The 14,241-nt window shown below is 49.3% G+C and overlaps 1 pseudogene; it reads right to left on the bottom strand.

Annotated features, from left to right (window-relative positions):
- LOC138513725 (WASP homolog-associated protein with actin, membranes and microtubules-like) overlaps positions 1-14,241 on the bottom strand; it is a 77,654-nt pseudogene that overhangs the window by 28,092 nt on the left and 35,321 nt on the right.

Genomic DNA, 14,241 nt, shown 5'->3' with positions numbered 1-14,241 from the left:
AGCTGGAGGCCCATTTGAGGTACATTTTGGATTTTGGAGCTGCATATAGTGCTCCAGCCAGCACACCCCCATCCAGAAGCACCAGGCATAGGAGAAAGTGACCAGTGGGGCCTGGCCTTCATGGACCAATCCTGAGGCTGAATAGAGGAATAAAGAGTCCATCTACATCTGTGGTGGGCAAGGAAGAATAAGGGAGAGGCCATTTGGTCGGGCTCAGGGAAGAGTGATCCTGGCATCAAGGCCAGGAGTAGGGTCATTTGAAACCCAAGGAGGAGGACAAACAGTGGCTCACCTGTGCCCAGTTAGAGGGGAGTTCCGACCCCCTGCACAATCAAGGGCAGTCCCACAAAGCGGCAGAGGGAGGAGGTTCTATGAGCTGAAAAAATGGCCAGAAGAGGTCCAAAGGATGCGAAACAATATCAGGGAGAACAAGGGGAAGGACATGCAAGTTGCCCTCAAGTCTGTGAAGAAACCACAGGAGGGCAATCTGCAGAGACTCTGGCGCAGAGACAGCGAGGTACCGGCTGGGGAAGATCAGGGGCCCAGGGCAGGAGAGGATTTGGGGACGCTGGTAGGCACTGCAAAAGATGCGAGTGGAACTGTCCCAATCGTTGCAAGAGGTGAAGGGGGACATAACGAAAGTAGAGGAGCGGACCGATGCATAAGAGAGAGCCTTACAAGTGGTCGCAGGGGACACAAGGAAGATCCACAAGCTGGTAGAACAATTAGCAAGGGTCACGCAGATTCTCGAGACCCAGAGCAAAGACCTTTAAAACAGCTCGAGAAGATCTAACCATAAAATAAAGTGCCTTGCTGAGGCGGTGGCGGACAAGGATCTAGGCACGATGGTACAGGAAGTGTTTGCAGACCTGCTGGAGGTGGAAGACTGGTCGGGGATAGAGCTGGACCACATACACAGAGTGGGTTCAAAGAGGGGAGAGCCAGGGGCCAAACCCAGAGATGCAGTGGTGGCCTTACACGAGTATGGGCAGAAGGAGAAAGTGCTGTCGGCTGCCAGGCGGGCCAGATCAATCAGCTACAATGGCTCAGAACTTCAGCGATTCCAGAACCTAACCAAGACCACCCTGGTGAAGCGTAGGATGATGGGCCCAGTGGTGTGTGCCCTAATGCAAGCGGACATATGCTATAAATGGACCGTTCCCTTTGGACTACTGTTCAAATGGGAAGGGAAACAGCATCGGGTTACCATCGCGAGGAAGGTGAGAGGGTACTGAAGATTAAGGACGATGGGCCACCAAGGCAAGAACGAAGACCGGCAAGAGAACCGCTCAAGAGGTAAATGTGAGAGTGGAAAACGTTTTTTGACAAGGGGCTAAAATAAACAGGGCCTAAGGGGCCCAGTTTAACCCCCACCCCGATGAGGGGCAGGAGTGGAAGGTGCCCACACGCCCATTGACACTGGAGCACCACGTTGAGGGAAAAGGGGGGTTACAGGAAGGAATGTTGTAGTCCGCCTGGGGGAGGTAGTTAGGGGAAAGGTACTGGGGGGAGGCGGGTGGTACAGGATGTCTTGGTTTATCTACATGGGTCTAGAGGGACCCACACAGGTTTACTCTGGGTTGTTACAGGGGCTCAATTCCAGAGATGATGGGTCGGGGGAAGCTGGAGGCTGGTTGAGCCCACCCAGAGGTGGCTGGGAGGGTGAAGGTGAGTTGGGGTTCCGGGGGATCCCAACGGCAGCTAGTCATTAGTGCGAGCCGCACAGTAAGACGACCACGGGAAAGAGGGAAATGCTTCAGGGGACCGCCCTAAACATCAGGGGACTTACTTTCCAGGGTTATGAGAAGGAAGGTGAAACAGTTCTTGGAGCAGGGGAAGTCGCGGGATTTGTAGCCCTCCAAGAGACGCACGTTCAGAGGCAAGACAGGCATAAACTGAAAATCAAGGGGTACTGCCATCTGTTTAATGCAACGCCTCTGGGAAGATGGGGGTGTGGGGCGGGTGTTAATCGCTATTCGAGACATCCCAGTCTTCCTGGTCATAGCTACAGAAGGGGACACAGAGGGTCGGTATCTGGCTGCCTCTTTCCAATGGGAGACGGGGACATATACCGTGGCAGCAATCTACGCCCCCAATACGGGGCAAGATGGGTTCTTGCGGGCGACACTGACCAAATTAGAGATTTTTGCCAAAGGGCAGATAATATTGGTAGACGACTTTAATCTGGCTGGGATCCAAGAGAAGACAGGAGCGCAAGGGTGTTCCACAACCAGGTGGCGCCATCTATCTGCTTGAACTAACACATGGCCCAATTGGCGTTGGTAGATGGCTGGAGGGAACTGAGGCTGTGGCTACACATTTTAGTCCCATGTTCATAGATCCTTCTCAAGGATAGATCACTCCTGGATTTCGTGGTCACTATTGGGTAGGGTCGTGGTGATAGAGCTAGGAGTGATCGCTGTCATGATGCCTACCTCCAAGAAGCCAGACCAGGCCCAGCTACCCCAGAGGCAGACATCATGTCCCCGAAGGAAGTCTCAGCAGCCCCAAGTAGGGGCCCTTTGGACTCAGTCCTGGCGCCTTTGGCGCCAGGCTCATATTGGACAACAGTCCTGGCGCCATAGGCGCCAGGCTCATAAAAGATGACTTTGTGTTTAAAGGTGCTTGGTGTAAACTTACCTGATGCAGACCATGCTGCAACATCCGGGCCATCTAGAGGCCTGAATGGGACTACTTTATCTTTGGGGACTACTTAACCACACGGGTGTGGCCGGAGGAAGAATACATACCTGAGAGGAAGGATACATACCTGGAACTACTTCGAAGGCTATTTAAGCCACGCCCAAGCAGCAACTCACGCTTCGCGTTGTTCTGCATCTAGCAGCTGGACGCTCACCGTGTCTGCTCCTGCATCCTGACTTCTGTCACGCCCGCCAGCATCCTGGAACACCTGCAAAGGGAGAAGAGAAGAGAATAGGAGAAAGAAGAGTCCTTACCTGCAAAATCCGCATTCCGGAGACATTTCGCCGACAATCCTGAAAAGGAAGACATTCATTTTAAAAGCACATCGCATCGATCGCTGCAGCGCCGTATTCCACTCACCTTCACTAGGCGCCTCCATGTTCATCAGCGACCATCTGGATCCGCAACCACATTTCAGCGCCTAGGGAGAAAAAGACAAGAACAAAGGTGAGCTAGGGAAGAGAATAAGAAAACCTTAATTTGCCATCATAAGACTTACCTGTTGGGTCATTCCCACTTCATTTCGGGTCGGTGCCGCATCCTGGCATTTCCGGACCCCGGCCCCTAAGGGGAAAAAGAGACATCAGCGTTAGTGATTGAATGCTAAGACATTACCTGAACGCTCATTAAAGACTTACCTGATATCTACTGGAACTGCACCTTTCACTTCGGGTCGGTGCCATATCTCCGGCATTTCCAAACCCCGGCCCCTAAGGGGAAAAAAGACACAAGCATTAGTGCATTAATGCAAGGACACTAAAGGAACCTCTCATCAAACAACTCACCTGGGTTTCCTTCGTCGGTTCCATTGCTCATCTCGGAATCTTTGTTCTGCACCTGAAATAGAGACAACGGACAATTATTATTTCCGGCTCATACTTATAAACAGAATTCTCACAGTACTTTACCGGGAAGGTCAAGCAAACTTGAACTCTCTACAATCCATGATCCAGTGAAGTAACTGGATTACAACGCGCCCCTGCATCAGAGGCAGGATGGAGAGCTCGTCCTTTCAGATCCTAAGGTGAGACTTCACGGGGAATCGCAGAAGGGTTTCGTGGAGGGTGAGAAGGGAATGGGAGGCTTACACATTATCCCGCAGATTGTTAATACTCCCTTTTCACACACAGAAGGATATTTCTGCGAGTCAGACAAGCCAGATTTGAAGGTCCGGTCCTGTCCATCTTCTGAGTCCTGCGCTTCATCATAGAAGAGGCAACAGCACTCCAAACCAGGCCTGCGCCACCGTGGGAGTCAGGTGAGCGTAACAGAACGCGAAGCCTACCTACAATTTCCCACCCGGGCGCTATGGAAACTTCCGAGACAGACCAGCTGGCCCAGCCTTTGGGGGAATTACGGGCAGAAGTACACTCCGATCGCCAGGAGACTAACGCTCTCAAAAGAGAACTGATCCTATCTAAGGAAAGAACTGATGACCTGGCCAAACGGTTGTTGCAGGGTCAGGCAGGACAAACTCCTTTACCTAGTTCCGGGGGTAATGCCACTTCTATGATTTCGAATAACCCAGTACAAATCAATCTACCTGGAAACATGCCTTTGGCCCCGCCTGAACGTTTTGCTGGGGACCCCAAGAAATATGCCGTTTTTATGAACCAATGTCGCTTACACTTCCTATGCAGACCTGGGGCCTTCCCTAATGACCAGACCAAGGTAGCTTTTGTATTATCTTATCTCAGCGGCAGTGCTGCCGATTGGTCAGTTCCTTTGGTAAATCAAGATGATCCAATTCTCCAGGAATTTCAAGGCTTCCAGGCAAGCATGGAAAGATTATTTGCTCGACACTCTCAGGGACAGGCCCTAGACAACGAACTGCTATCCTTACGACAAGGTAACCAGGATCTCTTATCTTACATCGCCACCTTTAATAGGTTGGTTGTGGAAACTGGGTGGCCAGAGAATAAAAGGATCACATTATTTCATCGAGGTCTGCGCGGAGAACTTAAAGACGTGCTAGCCCAAATAGTAAATCCACCCCAAGTCTGCGCGGAGTACATAGACCTTGTGGTCCAACTTGATCACAGACTTCAGAATAGAAAAGCAGATCGATCCAAGTTTGAAACCAGAGTGTTGATCAAAACTCACGCTAACCCCAAGAGTACCGACGTTTCAGAACCTATGCAAATCGGTGGAGTTAAAGGACCGTTAACGCAGAAGGAACGGGAGAGAAGGCGGCAAAAGCAATTATGTCTCTATTGCGGAGCTTCCAGTCACTTTCTACGAGATTGTCCGGTAAAACCACCTAAGAAGGTGGTTGGAGCCACTGACAACAATTTAACAGAACCTGATTGGGGAAACGACCAAGCCCGACAAGCGTAGAGGTCCGCTTGCCGAGCTTGAAAACAAACTCTTTGACCTCGCATTTCATCATGCCAATGGTCCTCGTGGATCCGAAACAGCCTCGGCGGTTGCATGCTATAAAGGCATACATCGACAGTGGAGCTATTGGAAACTATGTAGATCGTGAATTGGCCTCCAGGATTAATCTCCCTCTCCGTCCGAAAACTAACAAGGATGTCATTAGTAGAGTTGATGGAACCGAAGTAGCCTCAGGGCCGGTAACTCATTCCACTACAGAAGTGACACTAGTGGGTCAGGATGGACATCGGGAAGCTATTGTGTTTGATGTAATCAAGGCCCCACAGTTTCAAGTAATTCTAGGAATTCCTTGGTTAGAAACACATAATCCTCGAATAGACTGGCGAGCAAAGAGAATAACCTTTCCTGATTGTGAACAAACTTGTTATCCAAGAAATCCAAATATGGGCCTGGCCTCAGTAACTTCCGCCACTATTCAACTACCGGCTGAGTACGAAGAATTCCAAGACATTTTCCAAAAAGAACGGGCCAACACGTTACCTCCCCACCGGTCGTACGATTGTCAAATCGATCTGGTACCCAATGCTCAACCGCCTTGCAGCAGGATTTATGCTCTTACTGAACTTGAGAACCTTCATTTGCGTCAGTATTTAGATCAGTACCTTGCCAATGGTTTTATTCGCCCGTCAAAGTCTCCTGTTTCCTCAGCTCTGTTCTTTGTGCCGAAAAAAGAAGGCGACCTTAGAACATGTATTGACTACCGCGCCCTAAATCAAATAACGATTAAGAATCGTTATCCTCTGCCTCTGATCCCTGAACTTCTCGACCAGGTAAAAGATGCTTGTATGTACACCAAGTTAGATCTCCGGGGAGCTTATCACCTGGTGCGTATAAAAGAAGGCGACGAATGGAAGACTGCATTCCGCACCAAATATGGGCTCTTTGAATATCAGGTGATGCCCTTCGGATTGTGCAACGCACCTGCCGCCTTTCAATACTTTATGAATGATGTTCTTCGGGAACTTATCGATGTTTGTGTCATCGTATATATCGACGACATCCTGGTGTACTCCTCTTCGAAATCCGATCACAGAAAACATGTCAGGGCAGTTCTTGAAAAATTGCGCCAGCACAAACTGTTTGCAAAACTCGAAAAATGTGTTTTTCATTCCACAGAAGTCGAGTTTCTCGGATTCATCCTGACACCTAAAGGAGTCCGAATGGACTCGCGAATGGTGGACGCCATCCTCAAATGGCCATCTCCTAGCTCTGTGAAGGGGGTTCAGAGCATGCTTGGTTTTGCCAATTTTTATCGAAGATTCATCCCGGAATTTCCTCGAGTGGTCCAACCCATCACAGCTCTCTTACGGAAGAATAAACGCTTCGAATGGACTCATGAGGCAGAACAGGCCTTTCAAGACCTAAAGGCTAAATTCACCTCTGCACCTGTGTTGAAGCATCCACGCCCAGATCTCCCTTACATTGTTGAAACTGACGAATCCAGCTTAGCCATGGGAGCTGTCCTGTCTCAAAGGGATCCAATAACTAACCAACTACACCCTGTAGCCTTTTGGTCCAGAAAATTCTCGGCTCCTGAAATTAATTACGCATTCACCGACAAGGAGTTACTAGCTATTAAGTCCGCCTTCAAAGCTTGGCGTCATTACCTCCTCGGCGCAAGACACACCATCACGGTGATTACAGATCACAGAAATTTGCAATATTTAAAGACGGCCAAAGCCCAATCATCACGTCAACTCCGATGGGCTTTATTCTTTGCGGAATTTGATTTTGTAATCACATATCGCCCTGGTTGCAAGAATGGCAAAGCGGACGCTTTATCCCGGATTGGGATGGAAGAAACAAATTTGAGCTTAGAACCTGTACCGATTATACCTGAACAGAGCATTTTGGGTTTGACCTCTTTACAAACTATTGAGGACGTTCAAACTCGAGTTAGACAACTATTAGACTCCACAGCCTTACAAGAATGGAGCCAAAAGGGGTCACACTTTTCCGTTAATAACGATTTACCGTACTTCCAGGGGCGATTATTTCTGCCTAACAAAGAACTGCAACAACTCGTTATTGCCCATTATCATGATACATTAATGGAAGGATATCCAGGTATCGCTAAAACTGAGGAAAAGATCAAACAACAATTCTGGTGGCCATCCTGGAGAAAAGACATAAAATCTTTTGTGATGTCTTGCGGACTTTGCGCCCAAAATAAAGGTCAAAAGAAAAGACCAGCCGGTCTTCTACAACCTTTGGATATTCCACCGGCACCTTGGCACACCTTGTCGATGGACTTTATTACCGACCTGCCTCCTTGCTATGGATACAACACTATCTTGGTGATTGTGGATCTCTTCTCCAAAATGGCCCATTTTATCCCTTTAAAAGGGTTACCCTCAGCCTCCATCTTGGCCAAGGAATTTCTGGAGAACATAGTTCGTATGCATGGTTTTCCATCCATATTAGTCTCAGATCGAGGAAGCCAGTTTATTTCCCATTTTTGGAGGAAATGTTGTCAACTGGCGCAAATTGATGTACGACTATCCACCAGTCACCATCCCCAAACCGATGGCCAAACCGAGAGAACTAACCAAACCCTTGAACAATATCTTTGGTGTATGTTGCACCAATCTGAATGCAATTGGAAAGACATTCTTTGGATCGCAGAATATGCATATAACAATTCTGTACATTCTGGAACAGGACAAAGCCCTTTTTACACCTTGTATGGTCATCATCCTCGAACCTCAGACCTGGACCCTCCTCAAAACCTGGAAATGCCTGCGGTAGATCATTTGCATTCCACGATAACCCGAGCTTTCAAAGAAGCTACGACTCATCTTCAGCAAGCCAAGAGAAAGTACAAAGAAAATGCTGATTTACATCGAAGTGAAGCACTTCCGTACCAAATAGGGGACCAGGTGTGGCTAGCAACTAGACATTTACCTCTCAAAGGACCCCGGACTTTCAACCCCAGATACATAGGACCCTATCCCATCAAAGCTATAATCAACCCGGTGGCCTTTAAACTCGATCTACCAGCGAACATGCAAATTCATCCCGTTTTTCACGCCTCGCTGTTGAAACCGGTGCAACCAGGAACAAGACTGATCAAACCACCAGAACCAATTCAGATTGATGGGGAATTAGAATTTGAAGTTTAAGACATATTGGATTCCAAGGTGTTAAAGTCAAAACTCTTCTATCTAGTTGATTGGAAGGGGTATGGACCTCAGGAGAGATCTTGGGAACCAAGCGACCATGTACACGCTCCGCGATTAATACAAAAATTCCACCGAAAATTCCCAAACAAGCCAAAGCCCCCGGAGAGAACAAACTTGGGAGGGGCCTTGGGAGGGGGTACTGTCATGATGCCTACCTCCAAGGAGCCAGACCAGGCCCAGCTACCCCAGAGGCAGACATCATGTCCCCGAGGGAAGTCTCAGCAGCCCCAAGTAGGGGCCCTTTGGACTCAGTCCTGGCGCCTTTGGCGCCAGGCTCATATTGGACAACAGTCCTGGCGCCATAGGCGCCAGGCTCATAAAAGATGACTTTGTGTTTAAAGGTGCTTGGTGTAAACTTACCTGATGCAGACCATGCTGCAACATCCAGGCCATCTAGAGGCCTGAATGGGACTACTTTATCTTTGGGGACTACTTAACCACACGGGTGTGGCCGGAGGAAGAATACATACCTGAGAGGATGGATACATACCTGGAACTACTTCGAAGGCTATTTAAGCCACGCCCAAGCAGCAACTCACGCTTCGCGTTGTTCTGCATCTAGCAGCTGGACGCTCACCGTGTCTGCTCCTGCATCCTGACTTCTGTCACGCCCGCCAGCATCCTGGAACACCTGCAAAGGGAGAAGAGAAGAGAATAGGAGAAAGAAGAGTCCTTACCTGCTAAATCCGCATTCCAGAGACATTTTGCGGACGATCCTGAAAAGGAAGACATTCATTTTAAAAGCACATCGCATCGATCGCTGCAGCGCCGCATTCCACTCACCTTTACTAGGCGCCTCCATGTTCATCAGCGACCATCTGGATCCGCAACCACATTTCAGCGCCTAGGGAGAAAAAGACAAGAACAAAGGTGAGCTAGGGAAGAGAATAAGAAAACCTTAATTTGCCATCATAAGACTTACCTGTTGGGTCATTCCCACTTCATTTCGGGTCGGTGCCGCATCCTGGCATTTCCGGACCCCGGCCCCTAAGGGGAAAAAGAGACATCAGCGTTAGTGATTGAATGCTAAGACATTACCTGAACGCTCATTAAAGACTTACCTGATATCTACTGGAACTGCACCTTTCACTTCGGGGTCGGTGCCATATCTCCGGCATTTCCGAACCCCGGCCCCTAAGGGGAAAAAAGACACAAGCATTAGTGCATTAATGCAAGGACACTAAAGGAACCTCTCATCAAACAACTCACCTGGGTTTCCTTTGTCGGTTCCATTGCTCATCTCGGAATCTTTGTTCTGCACCTGAAATAGAGACAATGGACAATTATTATTTCGGGCTCATACTTATAAACAGAATTCTCACAGTACTTTACCGGGAAGGTCAAGCAAACTTGAACTCTCTACAATCCATGATCCAGTGAAGTAACTGGATTACAACGCGCCCCTGCATCAGAAGCAGGATGGAGAGCTCGTCCTTTCAGACCCTAAGGTGAGACTTCACGGGGAATCGCAGAAGGGTTTCGTGGAGGGTGCGAAGGGAGTGGGAGGCTTACACATTATCCCGCAGATTGTTAATACTCCCTTTTCACACACAGAAGGATATTTCTGCGAGTCAGACAAGCCAGATTTGAAGGTCCGGTCCTGTCCATCTTCCGAGTCCTGCGCTTCACCATAGAAGAGGCAACAGCACTCCAAACCAGGCCTGCGCCTCCATGGGAGTCAGGTGAGCGTAACAATCGCCCAGTTATACCGTGCGCCCATAAGGATTACCTTAAATATAGGGCAGAACAAACCAGGCCTATGGCGGTGGAAGTTCCCTAGCCACATCCTTAAGGATGGAGCCCTATGCGAGGACATAAAGAATAAAATCTTGGATTACTTTGCACTTAACGCAACAGAAGGTGTATGGGACCAGGTGGTCTGGGATGTGTTTAAGGCTACATTGATGGAGGAGCTCATTGCAATGAAGTGACAGAGGGACAAACAACTAGGTCTCTTATAGGAGGAATCAGAAGCTAAACTTTAACAAATAATCGCTCAAATGGCAAATAACGCTGGGAGTACGCTGCAAAGGAAATATTGGCTGATTATGAGAAATTAGATGTTTTGCAGACTAGAGCTGCAGAGCGTTCATTGCTCTACCTTCAACAGAGGTATTATGTCAAAGCCAATAAGCCTGTCAGCGAGGTTGATTAGGAAAAAAGAAGCATCAAGGACAATCCTGAAAATAAAGGTGGGGGGTCAAGAAAGCACTGCTCTACCTGACATAATTTCAGCCTTCACAGAATATTATTCATCCCTGTACACATCAGATTCCCCCGAGGAGGGAGCCCAAAGGGAATACCTGTCCCAGTGCCCTCTCCCTAAGATCACTCCTCAAGAACGGGAAGAACGTGAGGGAGACATTACTCCCGAAGAAGTAAGTGGCGGCTTTAGCTGCCTTGCCATCAGGAATGGCTCTGGGCCGAGGAAGCTTTCCAGCATGCTTCTACAAAACCTTTAGAGAGGCACTGATACTGCGCTTAGTCCAGCTCTTCAACTCTTTTTGGGAGGCGTGGAGGGGGAAGGTGTATCACCCCGACAACGGAAGAAGCCAAGGTTGTGCTGCTCCCAAAGTCGGGTAAGGATGTCACCATGCGGTTCGTACTGGCCGATTGCCCTAATTAATCTAGACACAAAGATCTACACCAAGGTTCTGGCATCACGCCTGGATAAGCTCCTCCCCAAACTGATTGATCCCGACCAGTCGGGATTTATGAGGCATAGGCAGACCTCGGATAACATTTGGCGGGTCTGTTATCTGATTGAAAAAGTAAATAAATCTAGAACCCCTGCACTTATACTAGCATTGGATGCTGAGAAGGCATTCCACTGGGTCGAATGGCCATTCCTCTTCCATACCATGGAGGTTATGGGATTTGGTTCTAAATTCCTTTCAATGGTAAGAACAAACTACCGAACTCCCTCCTTGTGCCTGGCAATCAATAGGCAACTTTCCCAGAGGATTACAGTCTCACGAGGCACTAAGCAGGGTTGCCCCCGCTCTTATGTGCCATCCACCTAGAGCAGCTCTTGGCCAGCATTAGGGCCTCCCCTGGATATTAGGGGGATACCCTTTGGGGGTGAGGAGCATAGAGTCGCAGCATTTGCTGACAACATGCTCCTCTTGATCACGGAGCCAGAAACCTAATTTCCAGGGATCCCACAGGAGCTTCTTCTCTTTAGGGAGGTGGCAGTGTTACAAACAAATGCCCACAAGTCAGAGTTATTAACAGTGACAGCCTCCTCCAGAAAAGGTTCAGTAATTGCGGGGTATAGTACCCAATAGATGGACAGAAACCGGCATTAGATTTTTGGGGCTCCAGATCACTGGTTCTCTGGGTGCTCTTTACCGTGCTAAGTACTTGCCTGTAACGCTCACCTGACTCCCACGGAGGCGCTGGCCTGGTTTGTGCTGCTGTGACCTCTTCTAAGGTGATGCGCAGGGTTCAGAAGACGGACTGGACCGGGCCCCCAAATCTGGCTTGTCTGGCTCGCAGAAGTATCCTTCTGTAGGCGAAAATAGGGGATTAACTGTCTGCAGCGTAATGCAATCGGCCTCCCACTTTCCCCTCTCACCCTCCTCGAAACCCTTCTGTGATTCCTCGTAGCGTCTCACCTTAGGGTCTGGAAGGACGAGCTCTCCATCCTGCTTCTGATGCAGGGGCGCGTTGGTATCCAGTTACTTCACTGGATTTTCGGATTGGTGAGAACCAAACTTGCTTGGCTTCCAGGTAAATTTTTTGATAAGAGGTTCCCCTTGTGTCCATGCATTAATGTACTAATGCTAGTGTCTTTTTCCCCATAGGGGCCGGGGTACGGAATGCCGGGGAACAGGCACCGACCCAAGATGAGAGGTGAAATCCTTGTAGAAATCAGGTAAGTCTTTAATGAGCGTTTTTTTTTGGTAATGTCATTTCATTCGCTCATTAACGCTGATGTCTTATTTTCCCCTTAGGGGCCGGGGTCCGGAAATGCCAGGATGCGGCACGGACCCGAAATGAAGAGGGAATGAATCAACAGGTAAGTCTTAACATGGAGATTTAGCTTTCCTTATTCCCTTCTCTCTCTCACCGTTTGTTCTGGTCTTTCTCTCCCTAGGCGCTGGGGCGTGACTGCGAATCCGGATGATCGCTGCTGAACATGGAGGCGCCCTGTAAAGGTGAGTGGAATGCGGCGCTGCAGCGATCGACGCGATGAGCTTTTAAATAAAAGTTTTCCTTTTCAGGATTGTCGGCGAGATGTCTCCGGGATGCGGATTTAGCAGGTAAGGACTTTTCCTTCTTCTGTTCTCTTCTTCTCTTCCTTTGCAGGTGATCCAGGATGCTGGCAGGCATGGCAGAAGTCAGGATGCAGGAGCAGACACGGTGAGCGTCCAGCTGCTAGATGCAGAACAACGCGAAGCACGTATGGCTGTTCGGGTGGGGTTTAAATAGCCTTGGAAGAAGTTCCAGGTATGTATCCTTCCTCAAATCAGGTATGTATCCTTCCCGGACCACGCCCGGATGGTAAATTAGTCCCACAGGTAAAGTAGTTCCTTTCAGGCCTCAAGGAGGCCGGGATCCTGCAGCATGGTCTGCATCAGGTAAGTGCACCCAAGCACTCCCATAATGAGCCTGGCGCCTATAGCGCCAGGACTGATGTCTTTTATGAGCCTGGCGCCATAGGCGCCAGGACACTGTCCAAAGGGCCCCTATATGGGGTTGCTGGGTCCTTCCTTGGGGACTAGATGTCCGCTTTCGGGGACGCAGAGCTCGAACCGGCTCCCCGGGAGCGGGCATCATGACATTGCCTTTAGCGGAAAGCTGCACCAGTTGCTTGCGGAATAGGTGTCCTTATCAATATCCCGTATGGGGAGGATAAATGCCCTCAAAATGGTGATTTTGCCAAAAATCCTGAACTATATCACGGCCCTGCCAGTGGGGGTTCCCCAAGGTTTTTTCAGGACCATTCAAAAACATGTGGGGTCATTTATTTGGAACCGCAAGAGAACCAGGATTGCTATGCAGATGCTAATGTCTCCGAGAAGCAAGGGAGAGCTGTGAGCGCCAAACTTCTGCTTCCATTTCCTTGCAGCTCAAAACAGAGTGAGCTGAGATTGGTTGAGGGGCGATCGCGGGAAGGTCTGGTGTCGAATGGACAAAGCGGTGGTGGGCTCGCCGCTGTACGAGGTGTGTGGCGACCAAAGGGGGATAGACCTACAAACATGTACCGTAGCAGGATAGGGGCCCTAGTGGGGAACTCATGGCATGAGCTGGTGCAGAGGGTGAACTTTACCATCTTCCCTTCCCCGCAGACGTCGCTGTTTAGCAATCCCCAGTTCACACCGGGTATGGAAAGGGGTGCCTTCAATGGGTGGCGGCAGCAGGGTGCCGCAAACACTGCGGCATGTTCTCCATCAGGACATTAAATCCTTTGCATAGTGCAAGCAGGACTTCGGGCTAGATGAGGGGGAGAGGTATCACTACTCTCAACTGAGGCACTGGTTTACTGGTCAGTGGCCAAAATGGATCTCACGCCCTTTGAATGGTTTGTAACGATAGACACTGGGATAGGCATTTGGTAGGACCGTTATATGGGATTATAGCAGAAGGGGTAAGGAGCCAGGCATAGCACTATATGGAGCAGTGGGAAACTGCAATGGGGCAGCCGCTGGAAGGGAACTTTGGACTCAAATATGGGCAGTTATCCCCAAGCTCACACAAGCGATCCAGATTCAGAAGATGTGGGTTAAGATAATGGTCCAATGGCATCTCACCCCAGAAAAACTACATAAATTCGAACCAACTGTGTCAGCACTCTGCTGTAGGGGATGTGGGGAACAGGGATTGTGGAAGCATATCTGGTGGCAATGCCCAGTCATACAGCCTTATTGGGACATGACCTGCGTAGCAATGAATAGTATTCAGACAACACAAGGATGGCATCCAGGGAATGAGCGGGGTTCTGGAAAATCTACCC

This window comes from Ambystoma mexicanum, chromosome 1p, assembly GCF_040938575.1.
Source record: "Ambystoma mexicanum isolate Mex_15411 chromosome 1p, UKY_AmexF1_1, whole genome shotgun sequence".
NCBI classification, from domain to species: domain Eukaryota; kingdom Metazoa; phylum Chordata; class Amphibia; order Caudata; family Ambystomatidae; genus Ambystoma; species Ambystoma mexicanum.
Note: the sequence above shows the minus strand (reverse complement) of the source record. Positions and strands in the feature narration are given on the sequence as shown.